This window comes from Microcaecilia unicolor, chromosome 9, assembly GCF_901765095.1.
Source record: "Microcaecilia unicolor chromosome 9, aMicUni1.1, whole genome shotgun sequence".
Taxonomy (NCBI): Eukaryota; Metazoa; Chordata; class Amphibia; order Gymnophiona; family Siphonopidae; genus Microcaecilia; species Microcaecilia unicolor.
The window spans coordinates 34372871-34386061 of record NC_044039.1 but is presented as its reverse complement, the minus strand read 5'-3'; the positions used below and the strand labels follow the sequence as shown (position 1 = coordinate 34386061).

At 49.1% G+C, this 13191-nt stretch overlaps 1 protein-coding gene across 1 annotated transcript in view; it reads left to right on the top strand.

The window, feature by feature from the left end:
- AKR1D1 (aldo-keto reductase family 1 member D1) overlaps positions 1-13191 on the top strand; it is a 116219-nt gene that overhangs the window by 41501 nt on the left and 61527 nt on the right. The window lies entirely within an intron of this gene.

The window sequence follows — 13191 nt, the reverse complement described above, 5'->3', positions numbered from 1 at the left end:
ACTAAATGTGGCCAAAACGCAGATACTTTTGTTATCAAGCTTTGAGAGTAATGATGGTCCTTCTGAATTTGTTTTTGGCTCTACTACGATCAGTATTTCGAATAAGATTCGAAACCTAGGGGTGGCAGAGGCTTAGTCAGGTTTTCACATCAGGGGGAGCAGACGTTTGTAAAATAGGCGCCAGTGCGAGGCTGAAGGGCCGGGAGAGAGGAAAGGTTTAAAATCCTTATAGGCATATATGTGTGGTCAGTGACTCAGTTGTTTGAGGAGGCTAAGATGGAGTGAGGTGGGCCTAGAGTGGGGTTGGGGCGGGGCAGGGCTAGGTAAAATCCTTAGGGTGAAGGCAGCACCTATGTCAGCAGCAAAGGGACAGTGAGGGCACTTATTGAACACAGCAGTGAAGGACCCCTTCACTGTGTCTCTGGTGCACCTGCACTAGTCATTTCCCCCTAGTATCTCTATTACTGAAGGTATTTACACTGAATACACTCCAGGGAATTATGTGCCAAAAACATCCATATACTGTACCACAATAATACTAATTATTAAACAGAATAGTATTTACAGTATTCTGTAAATATATGCAGGTACTTTTAAAACTTGGCTCCCAGTCAGTCCAAGCTCTCTAGTCCAGCATCTTCCTGTTGGCCATGTGAACAGTGATGTTCAGCAGTACTGCAACACAAAATCCTGTGGTTACTGGCAACTATAAGCTGATTTGGCTATCACATTTTTGATAAGTTGCCAAATGGCCACCAGGTTTACTGCTTAGTTACAAAACATGTTTGGAATAGGCATTATCTATATTAGGTGAATCTAATAGTTAGAAAGCCCAAACCTGTCAAACAGCCTGTCCCGAGGCCCGAACAACGGGGACTGGAGGTCAAACGCTCTCCCACCCTCCCACCCAGTGACAGGGGGGGTGGGGGCTGGAGGTCCAGTGGACTTCCAGCCCACCCCAACAGCTCCCCCCCCCCCAGCATTCTCCTTTCAATCCCTGGTGGTCCATGGTGACACCCCCCTCCTGGCCCCCCTACCTTTCGTTGGAGGAGGGACGCAGCCTGCCTCCCTCCTCTTCCAGTCGACGCCGCCGCAAAATGGCGGTGCCCAGCCCCACCCATTGCATCCTAGGATGCGCTGGGAGGGGCTACAGATCATATAAGGGAGCGATTCCCTTACATGGTCTGTAGCCCCGCCCAGCGCATGCAATGGGCGGGGCTGGGCGCTGCCATTTTGCGGCGGCATCGACTGGAAGAAGAGGGAGGCAGGCTGCATCCCTCCTCCAATGAAAAGTAGGGGGGCTGGGAGGGGGGTTGTCACCATGGACCACCAGGGATTGAAAGGAGAACGCTGGGGGGGAGGAGATGGGGTGGGCTGGAAGTCCACCGGACCTCCAGCCCCCACCCCCTCTGTCGCTGGGTGGGAGGGTGGGAGAGCGTTTGGCCGGAGGCGGCCACTTCACAATTTCTGGGGGTTTGGGGGGGCTGGAGACCCATCGGATCTCCAGCCCTCCCTGAACATGGAGGGGGTGGGATCGTCGGGGAGACCGGAGGTCCACCGGACCTCCAGCCCCCCCTACGTTGCTGGGTGGGAGGGTGGGAGAGGGTTTGGCCGCCGGCAGCCACGACGTTTTCTGGGGGTTTGGGGGGGGGCTGTAGACCCACCGGACCTCCAGTCCCCGTTGTTCGGGCCTCGGGGCAGGCTGGGAGGGAGAGCGTTTGGCCGGAGGTGGTCACTTTACAATTTCTGGGGGTTTGGGGGGGCTGGAGACCCACCAGACCTCCAGCACCCCCCCCTCCCCGTCGCTGGGTGGGAAGGTGGGAGAGCGTTTGGTCAGAGGCGGCCACTTCACAATTTCTGGGGGGTTGGGGGGGGGGGGCTGGAGACCCACCGGATCTCCAGCCCTCCCTGAACATGGGTGGGGGGTTGGGATCATCGGGGGGGGGGACCGGAGGTCCACCAGACCTCCAGCCCTCTGTTCGCGTTTGCTTTGGGTGGGAACGGGGGCCTGCCAGCCTGCAACTGCAGGCTGCACAGGGCTCACCATTCCTCCCCAATGATCCGCAAAGTCTAACGCCAGCTCGGAGCTGGTGTTGATTTTGCCGCGGCCAGCGACCCAATCTTTGGCGTGCTGGACGCTGATCATTGGGGATGAATGCGTTAAGCGCTGATTAGCATGCATTTGCAAGCTACTTGTGCTAAGAGCCCTGTTTAGCATGCATTTGCATCTGTCTTTGGCAATTCAAAAGGTGAAGAGAGCAGGGAAAACTGAGGAAGCAGAGGGTAGTAGCAAAAAAGGAAAAATAGCAGAAGGGAGAGGACTTCTCACTTAGGGGGCAAGTTATTTACCATGAAAGTCACCAACCTGTGGTATCTCTGTACATAGGAGCCAACTTTTCAAAATTATTGGGGGTGCTAAGCCCGGTAGAAATAACCCCTCCCTGGACACATACATGGAATTTTCTCAATATTGGGGGTGCTCAAGCACCCACAGAGTCGGCTCCTATGTCTCTGTACCACGGGTTGCTGACTTCTGTGGTAAAAAGAATAAGACTGCCTGCAAGTCTTCTGGCAAACAGACAGTATTAGTCCTTCAGCCTGGGAACATTGAAGCTCTGCCAAATGAATAAAAAATCTCACAGTGCTCTGTTATCCTTGGTAATCTCAGTTTGTAAGATCTCAAAGAGACGAGAAAGTAAACAGACAGATTAAGAGGGGTAAGGTGATTTAAGGATACCCCAAATGAATATGCATGACATAGATTAGCATGCACATAGAATATCCTGGATTGGTGTCTATAAAGCCTGAAGGTTGCCAATCCCAACTTGGGACACAGATCCACTGTCTTAGGTCAGGGTTTCTCCAGTCTGCCCAGCCAAGAGACTCCTTAGCCAGTCTAGTTTTTAGGATAGCCACAATGAATATGTATGTGAAGCTTGGTATACAGTAGAGGCAGAACATTACATCTCTCCTATGCATGCTCATTCTGTATATTCTGACAATCATACTGGCTAGGGAATATTTGGGGAACAACTTGAGAAATGCCGCCATGTTGAATTAATGTCTTCAGCAGTTAGCAAGTTAATGTTAAGATGTTATGTGAACCAGTGGCGTAGCCAGACAGCCAATTTTGGGTGGGCCTGAGCACAAAGTGGGTGGGCACAAAATTTTCTCTCTCCCCCCTCTCCCCAAAATTGGCTGTCTGGCTACCCACTGCCCTGAACACCCCCCCCCCCCCCAAGCCACCTTGTCATCTTTCGGCAGAGGTGTTAGTTCGGTTGCTAAATCTGCAGCGGAAATCACGCGGTGCCAGGGCTGTCTCTCTGTACACTGCTGCGACTGCTTCCTCTGCGCTAGCCCCGCCTCACCTCCGATACTCTTTCTGAAGAGGCGGGGCTAGCGCAGAGGAAGCAGTTGCAGCAGCGAACAGAGAGACAGCACTGGCACCGCGTGGATCCGCTGCAGATTTAGCAGCAGAACTAACACCTCTGCCGAAAGATGACAAGGTAGGAGCTAGCGGCAGCATGCTGACGGACCCGGTGCCGTGCAGCTTTGCTGTACAGTTAGGCTGGCGTGCGCTGCCCGACGGAGGGAGGGGAAAGAAGGCCCATTTAGTGCTCCTTTGCTGGGTGGGCCTGAGCCCAAATTGGGTGGACCCGGGCCCGCCCAGGCCCACCCGTGCTACGCCCCTGGTTGTGAACAATGCTTATTGTTAATGCACAGTATGTAAATGTTTAATGTGAGCAAGTGCAAAGTGATGCATGTGTGAAAGAGGAACCCAAATTATAGTTACATAATGCAAGGTTCCACATTAGGAGTCAACAATCAGGAAAGGGATCTAGGAATCATCATTGATGATATGTTGAAACCTTCTGCTCAGTGCCTAAGAAAGTAAATAGAATGTTAAGTTTTATTAGGAAAGGAATGGAAAACGAAAATGAGGACATTATAATGCCTTTGTATCGCTCCATAGTGCAACCGCACTTCGAATATTTTGTTCAATTCTGGTCACCACATCTCAAAAAGATATAGTAGAATTAGAAAAGGTACAGAGAAGGGCGACAAAAATGATAAAGGGGTTGGGACAACTTCCCTATGAGGAAAGGCTAAAGTGGCTAGGGCTCTTCAGCTTGGAGAAAAGATGGCTGAGGGGAAATGTGATAGAGGTCTATAAAATAATGAGAGGAGTGGAACAGGTAGACGTGAATCGTTTGTTTACTCTTTCCAAAAATATTAGGACTATGGGGCATGCATTGAAGCTACAAAGTAGTAAATTTAAAATGAATCGGAAAAAATATTTCTTCACTCAATGTGTAATTAAACACTGGAATTCATTGCCAGAGAATGTGGTAAAAGCTGTTAGCTTAGTGGGGTTAAAAAAGTTTTGGATGGCTTCCTAAGGAAAAGACCATAGAACCATTATTAAAATGGACTTGGGGAAATCCACTGCTTATTTCTAGAATAAGCGGCATAAAACGTATTGTACTTTTTGGATCTTGCCAGGTACTTGTGACCAGGACTGGCCACTGTTGGAAAACAGGATGCTGGGCTTGATGGACCTATTATTATTATTAGCATTTGTATAGTGCTACCAGACGCACGCAGCGCTGAACACCTGGTACAAAGAGACAGTCCCTGCTCAAAAGAGCTTACAATCTAAGTAATAACTATAACATAACTATATGGCAATACTTATGTACTTATGTAACTTTTGCTGTCTGTTGCCAGCATTAAACCTGGATATTCAATGCCAGGCCATTTTGGTGACCAGCATTGAGTATCCAGGTTTCTGTAACTGCTAAAAAGTTAACCAGGTTGTGCCGATATTCAGCATTAACTGGCTAACTTTTTAGTGGTTAAAGATAGGACAGCTATTTATGGGTCCTATTTGACTGCTAAAATTAGCCGGCTAGGTGCTGAAAATTGGAGCCTAACCGGATAAGTTGCATGATATAGCTGATTATGCTTTAGGCACTAACCGCTAATATTCAGCAGAGATACCGGTTATCTTCCATTGAATATGAACGCCGATATACTATTAACTGGTCAACAGCAGTGTCTGGCCAGTTAAATAGGTTTGACTCGAGGGTCTGTTTTAGTCCCGAAGCCCTAATACAGTAATTTACTCTACCCTTCGCCACAGCAGTTCACATTACTTCTGATTTTCCCATGCTAATCTTTCTCCTGATGCAGCAAGAACTTTTAGTGTGGGGAAAGCAAAGATAAAACCACTGTCTTAAAGGATAGAGTAGTGAGCATGTAAAACAAAATTGTTGAATGACAAATTTTTCCTGATATAAAAACAATCATATCAGGGGTGTAGCCAGACACCCAATTTTGGGTGGGCCTGGGCTCAAGATGGGTGGGCAGAACTCCACCCTGTCCCACAAGTGATTTGATTTCTCCCTCTCTCGTCTGCATGTCATATATATGGTCTCTCAAACATCTCCCCTCCCCCACATTCCTTTTAAGCCTTCCCTCTGATGCAATTTCCTGTTTCCGCATAGGCAGGAATACATCAAAGAGAAGGCTGTGGGGCCAGTGCGAGCCGTATGTATCAGTTGCTGCTCGCTGCAGGTGAAGATCTGCTATGTACAAGGTATGCAGGAGGGGCAGTTGTTGGAAGTTTTCGGTTGGTGAGGCTTGGGAATCCCTGCCAGCCACATCATAGGTGTGCTGCTACTGGGTGGGCCTGAGCCCAAAATGGGCGGGCCTGGGCTCACCCGGGCCCACCCTTGGCTACGCCACTGAATCATATTGAAGTGTGTTTTTTAAAACATTTTTCTACTAGCTCTGAACTTTGGTCTTTTTGGACATAGATGTGCATTGCTGATGTTTGTTTTTTAGGCCTATTCTGTTCACACCCAAAACAAACCCAGATTCACCCTTTTGCCAGTTGCATGCCCTTCATTTTTAGACGTGTATATCCTTGCTTTGTAAAACTGGGATTTACACTTTTATGCAATATAAATACTAAGAGGCTGATATTCAAAGAGATTTAAGTAGGAAAGAACCTCTCCTGCCCGCTTAAATAGCTTTGAGGGGCCTAACTGGGGATATTCAGCGGCACTTAACTGGACAGTGCCGCTGAATATCACCTGAAACCACCCATACAAAAAGTGGGCAGGTCGGAGGCGGCACTGAGGAGGGAGCCCAGGTTATGCGAGTCAGTGCATAGCTAATTGGCTTCATTTAGGAAACGGGCTGCTTAGCTATGTGGGTGCTGACTCTGAATATTGGGCTGCACGCACATAACTTAAAAAAAATTAATTTCTTTTTTTTTTTTCTTTACTAAAGCCCCCAAATCATCTCAAGTCTCCCTCCCTGGCAATGTCTCCTTCTTTCCCTCCCCCCTCCCAGCCTGCATCAAGACCCCCCTCCCCAAGAAGACCCTCCTCCCCCTCCCTCCCAGCTATTCAGGCAGGCCTTCCCTCCAGGCCTAACTGTATTCCTGGTGTTCCAGTGTGGTCGATGGGGGCAGGAGCACAGCCCCCTTGCTCCTGTCTCTTGCGGTGCTACTCTAATATGGCTGCCACGACCTCTCGCCACAGCCATTTTAGACCAGCGCCACAAGGGGTAGGAGTGAGGGGGCTGTGCTCTTGCCTCCAATGATCCCGCTGGACCACCAGGGATACAGGTAGGCCCAGAGGGAGGGCCTGCCTGCAAGGCTGGGGGGGGGGGGGCAGGGGGTCTTGATGCAGGCTGGGAGGGGGGAGGAAAAAGGGGAAATTGCCGGGGGATGGGGGGGCTTGAGGGGACTGGTGGGCCTTAGTAAAGAAAAAAAAAGTTATGAGGGCCAGCTGGTCATATTCAGCCAGGGGTGCATAACTTTTATGCGGCCCTGGCTGAATATTGGCCGGGCCTGCATAAGTGCTGTCGCTCAGCCCGCCCCCCCAAAATTCCTCAATATTTAGTGCCAGTGGCCGGGCACGGCCCGGCACTGAATATTGGGAGATAAGTTAGCTAGCGATGATCAGCGTTTATGCCCATTTATCTATATCTAAAACCTGAATAACACTTCCAAAATAAGCACCTTAATTAATGTCAGACCCTTTGACTACCTATTTTTTTTTAAGCTACTGCTGTTCTTTATACAATCATTTAACTGTACATGTATTCTTCTTATTCCTGGTCACAACCTGCTTATAAACTGTTAATTCATGTAACTTGGAACCATTCCTATTTGTCTGTTGTTTATTTAAAAGCACCTGAGCTTGTTCAGTAATACCTACATCCAGCTCAAGGCTGCAGTTAAAATGTATCGCAAGATCAAAAGGATGATCTGTGGTGAAAATATGGTGGTGCGGAACTTCATCCCATATGGGACCCCTCCCTCCCTTTGACTCTCCGCCCCCCAAAAAACACTGGTGGTCCAAGAGGACCCCCCCTCCAGAACCCCCTAAACCCACCTTCAAAAGAATGTGCTCTCACTTCTGCCTACTGTTTCACTGTCTTCCAAAATGGCATCACCTGACCCTAGCTGAACATTGGGGTACACTATAAGTAGGCAGGCTGCCAAATAAGCCAATGTTTTCCAAATAATGGAGACAATCCCTTATTTGACAGACTGAACCCTACTGGTGAATTCTGGAAGATAGTGATGCTAAAGACATGAGCAAATAGGCATTGCTCATGCCTCCCATCTTTGGAGGAGGATGTGGGGATCAGGGGGCCTGAGGAGGGTCTGGTCCACCACTAGATGATCTCTATGTAGGGTTCCTCTGTGCCAGGTACATGGCCCAGGGGTATCCTAACCCAAGGCAACCAAGCCAGGCTTGTCCTGACCCAGGGTACCCAGCCCAGGGATGACCTGGACCGAATAGCCTTGGAGCAGGAGTCTGGGAGGAGGTTAAGGATGTTGGGGGGGGTGGGGGGGTGGGGAAGCAACAGAAATGTCCAAGAAACTCTGGAGTTGTTGAGTTGGGTTGGGAGTCTGGGGTTCACTGGGCCACCAATGAATTTTTATGGGGTAGGTTATGGGGTCTGGGGTCCTCTCAGCTACCACTACAACTCCTTGTGACCAATGTACCCTCTAAGTGGAGTGCATAAGCGATTGCTCATACATTTTAGTTTGCTCACAGATTTTACATGGTTGCTCACAAAAACTTTTTTTTTTTTGCTATATACAGAAGTGCATTGCTAATACTGGTGCTCAAAAAATATTGTTTTTTAAAACTTGTTGGTTGCTCACACACACAAAAAAATGTGCACACACCAGGCCACTCCTAAGAGGAAACATTGCTTGCGACCTTGGGCAAGTCACTTAACCCTCCATTGCTTCAGGTACAAAAAAATTTAGGGGCCCTTTTACTAAGCCGTGTAGGCGCCTACGTGCGCTGAACGCTCGCAAAATTGGAGTTACCACCCAGTTACCGCATGGCCCTTGCGGTAATTTCAATCTTGGCGTGCGTCCGCTACGCACGTCTGAAAAATATTTTTTATTTTCTGGCGCACATAACGGACGCACGCCAAGTGGCATTTGATGCGCGTAGGTCATTACCGCCTGGATTCTTTACTGCTAGGTCAATGGCTGGCTGTAAGGTCTCAGACCCAAAATGGACATGCGGTAATTTTGATTTTGCCGCACGTCCATTTTCGGCAAAAAAGGCCTTTTTTACAGGAACACTAACAAATGGATCGACATGCGCCCAAAATCTGCGCCTACACTACTGCAAGCCATTTTTCAGCGCGCCTTTGTAAAAGGACCCCTTAGACTGTGAGCCTACTAGGAACAGAGAAAAACTACCTGTATATAATATGTAAACTGCTTTAGTTGTACCACAGAAAGGCAGTATATCAAATGCCCTACCCTTACCCCTTACTCTTACCAGGGAAACTTTGTGGGGTAGGTGTAGCCAGGGAATGGGGGTGAGAGAAGTCTAGCTGGCCTGTTTCTTTTTAAATGTCTCACTTCCTGTTGACATATGAGTTGGAACTTGCTGCTAACCAGGCTAGTAAGCTGCACGTTTGCTCTGACTGTGAACCTTACACGACACAGAATATTTATTTATTCATTTATTTATTTATTTATTTCTAACATTTGTATCCCACATTTTCCCACCTATTTGCAGGCTCAATGTGGCTTACAAAATTCCGCAAGTGGTGATTACCAATTCCGGATAGAAGAAATACATAGTTGGGGCAAAGGGACAGATTAGGTTAGGTTACAAGAGGAAAGTTCATCCTATGATAAGAGCTAAAGGTAATAGGTTAAACTTCAATCATGACAAAAAATAGCTTCATCAATTAGGATCATTAAACTGGAAATCAATATAATTAGCAAGACAGTTGAGATATAGAGAATACATGTTGTATAATCGTGTTTTGTTAATTTGAATTTATGAGGAGTTGTTATTGTATGCTTTCTTAAATAAATAAGTTTTCGATAGTTTATGGAAGGACATGATGTCGTGTGTTATTTTTATGGATTTTGGTAATTCATTCCAAATTTGTGTGCATATGTAATATTAACCTATTAGGTGAATTACCTATTTAAGAGGTCCTTTTACCAAGCTGCGGTAAAAGCAGTGTTTTTTTTTGTGCCGGTACGGCGTACCGTCACCTTTTTTCTGAGGTCTGGCTCACCTGCCCACTCCCTTCCGTTCGTGCATCCCTGCTCCTTGAGTTGAAATCTTTCATTTACCCAAAGTCACGGTGAACCAGCAGTGAAAACAGCAGGCAGGCAGGCTCGCATCCTCGTCGCTTCTCTTCCTGTTCCCTCTCAGTGCGTCCTGCCTTCCTCTGATGTAATTTCCTTTCCGCAAGGGCGGGATGCACTGAAAGGGAAGGGAAGCGATAAGGAGATGAGCTTGCTTGCCTGCCTGCTTTTTTCACTGCCGGTTTGCCGTGACTTCGGGTAAACAGAAGATTTCAACGCAAGGAACACGGGTGCACGAATGGAAAGTTGGGGACCTGAGGGTGGGCAGGTGGGGCTGGGGTTTGAATGATCTCGGGGGCAGGTGGAGGCTGGGGCGAGTCAGTGGACATGGAAGGGAGGGGGAGGATAGGGGCAAAAGAGAATCGCTGGACATGGAGGGGAGCGGAGGACAGGGAAGAGAGAATTGCTGGACATGGATGGGAGGGGAAGGCAGGGAAGAGAAAATTGCTGGAATGGATAGGAGGGGAGGGAAGTGGAAAGAGGAGAATTGCTGGACATGATTGGGAGGGGAAGGCAGGGAAGAGAGAATTGCTGGACATGGATAGGAGGGGAGGACAGGGGAGAGGAGAATCGCTGGACATGGATGGGAGGGGAAGGCAGGGGAGAGAGGAGAATCGCTGGACATGGATGGGAGGGGAGAGGAGGGCAGGGGAGAGAGGAGAATCGCTGGACATGGATGGTAGGGGAGGGCAGGGGCAGAGGAGAATCACTGGACATGGATGAGAGGGGAGGGCAGGGGGCAGAGGAGACATACTGGACATGGATGAGTGGAGAGGGAAGGGGTGAGAGGAAAATTACTGGACATGGATGGCAGGGGAGGACGGGATAGAGGATAATTGCTGGACATGGGAGGGGAGGGCAGGGGAGAGAAGATATGCTGGGCATGGATGGAGGGGAGGGAAGACAGGAAGGAGATGCACATGGATGGGAGGGGAGGGCAGGGGAGAGAGGAGAAATGCTGGAAATGGATGGAGGAGATAGAGGAGAATTGCTGGACATGGATGGATGGAGGGGTTGGTGGGGAGAGAGGAGAAATGCTGGACTTGGATGGAGGAGAGCGGAGAGAGAATTATTGCTTTATATGGATACAGGGGAGGGAAGAGAAAGAGGAGAAATGCTGGACATGGATGGAGGGGAGGAGAGAGGAGAAGTGCTGGACATGGATGGAGAGGAGGAAAGAAAAAAGAAGAAGATGCACATGGATGGAGATGAGGGAAAGGAAAGAGAGGAGAAAAACTGCACATGGATGGAGAAAATAGGCAAAAGCTGGATCCACGCTATACCTCCTCCAGTCAATTCCATGGAGGAGGACCCAGCTCTTACTTATGGATGTAGGGCAAGAAATGAAGAAGAAAGGAGGAAAGTAAAGAAATATATGGAAAGGAAGCCCTGGAAACGGAGTTAAGAGAACAGATAGAGAGCAGCAGAATCAGAGACTGGGACCAATATGGATAGAAAAACAAAGTCACCAGACAACAAAGGTAGAAAAAAATCATTTTATTTTCATTTTAGTGTTTGAAATATGTCCAATTTGAGAATTTACATCTGCTGTCTTATTTTGCACTGGGTATACTGGAGCTGTAACAGCTTACAGAAATTATTTATAATGAAAAAAAAATCACGTTATTTTTTTCTCCTATACTAATATAATATTTTTAATAATGTCTGTTTATATGCGCCATGGCTGGTATAAGGGTGTGACCAATGTGGGTGTGGCTATCATAGGGGTGGAGCCATATGTGGTGACCCCACCCATAATGAATACTGGCACCTTTTTTCCTACAAAAAAAGCACTGGGTAAAAGAGGCCCTGAGCTAGAGGCGGGGGCCTTTCTTGCTGCACACTGAGGCCCTTTTTATCGCAGTGGGTAAAAAGGCCGAAAAAAGAAATGGCCATACGGCAAGATTTCACTTCCTGCGTGGCCATGCTGGGTGAGCAACTGCCACCCTTTGAGGTAACTGGGTAGCATGTGGTGCTGCCCGATTACCACCGGGTTAGCGCCTTCAGCAGGGGCGTAGCCACGGGTGGGCCTGGATGGGCCTGGGCCCACCCACTTTGGGCTCGGGCTCACCCAACAATGGTGCAACTCAGCCAACGAAAAAGCGCGAGTTCAGCTTTCCCTCCCAGCCACCCGCGTCTCAGGTTTTGTTCCCTCCCAGCCGGCTTGCTCCCTCCCCTGTCATCAGCGGTCATCCCCGTCAGTGGTGTTAGCTTCGCTTCGCTGAGCCGCGCGGCGCCAGGACCGTCCGCATGCTGCTATGACTGCTTCCTCTGCGCTGGCCCCGCCTCTTCAGAAAGAAGAGTATCGGAAAAGGTAAGGCCGGCTGGAAGGAAGCAGTTGTGTAGCGGCAGCATGCAGCGACTCCGTTGCAGATGTCCGGTGGGGATGGAAGGGGAGGTAGGGCCTGCGGCGCACCGGCGGGTGCTTGGAGGTGGGAGAGAACAACGATGACGGCGAAAAGGTGCAGCTGCAGCATGTCAGTCAGCGGGTGGCTGGGGGGAGAGGGGAAAAAGGTGCAGCATGCTTGCAGGTGGCTTGAGAGGTCAAGGAGAGAGGGAGAGACAGGAGCACTGTTGGGGTAAGGGAGTGAGACAGGGTAGTGCTAGGTGGGGTGGAGGAATGGAGAGATGCAAGGGGAAAGAGAGGGTGAATTGTTGGATATGGGTGGGGTGGGATGGGGAGAGGGAGGGAAAGGCTGCAGAGTGGTAAAGGACCAGAGAGAGAAAAAAAGTGTTGGACATGGAAGTGGAAGGAAAGGAGGGAGAGATGAGAGGGAAAATGTTGAACATGGCATTGAGGTGAGGGGAAGGAAGGATGGAGAGATGCTGTGGGGGGGGGGGGGGGGGGGGGGGGGAGATGTTAGACCAGGGGCTTAAGGCAGGGAGAGGGAGAAAAGTTGGACATGAAGGTAGATGAGAGAAAAGGAGAGATGCACAAGCGGGGGAGGGTAGAAAGAAGGAAGATGGATCCAGGGACAGAAGATGGACAATGGATGGTAGGGAAGAGAAAGGGGAAAATGCTGAACAATGGGGGAGGGGAGAGATATGGGACAGGAAGATGCTGGTGGTGGGAGGTAAAAGGGATAGGGAGATATCAGGCTAGAGGGTGAGGATGGGAGAAAGAGGGAACAGATGCTGGGCTGGAAGGGTGGAGGGAGGGAGACACTGGGAATGGAGGAAAGCATGGGGGAGAGGCCCAAGGAGTGGGGTTGGCAAGGAAATAAATGAGAGAACGGTGATTACAGGGGTAGAAATATGGCAATGGTACATAGATTGAAGATGGAAAGGAATGATAGGCTGGGAAGGAGAGAGATGGGGAATGGGAGAGCTAGTGGGTGAAAGGAGATGGAAATGTGATAGATATCTGAAAAGTAAAAAGAAGGAAAAGATTTAGAAAGAGGACGAAATTTGAGTGTACAGAGGCAGAAAAGAAAGAAAGGAAAGAAAGAGCTAAAATGGAAAGATCAATATTTCAGAGGCAGGTGTAGAGAGGAAATGAAATGGCAGGAGAAAAAAGACAAATGAACAGCCGC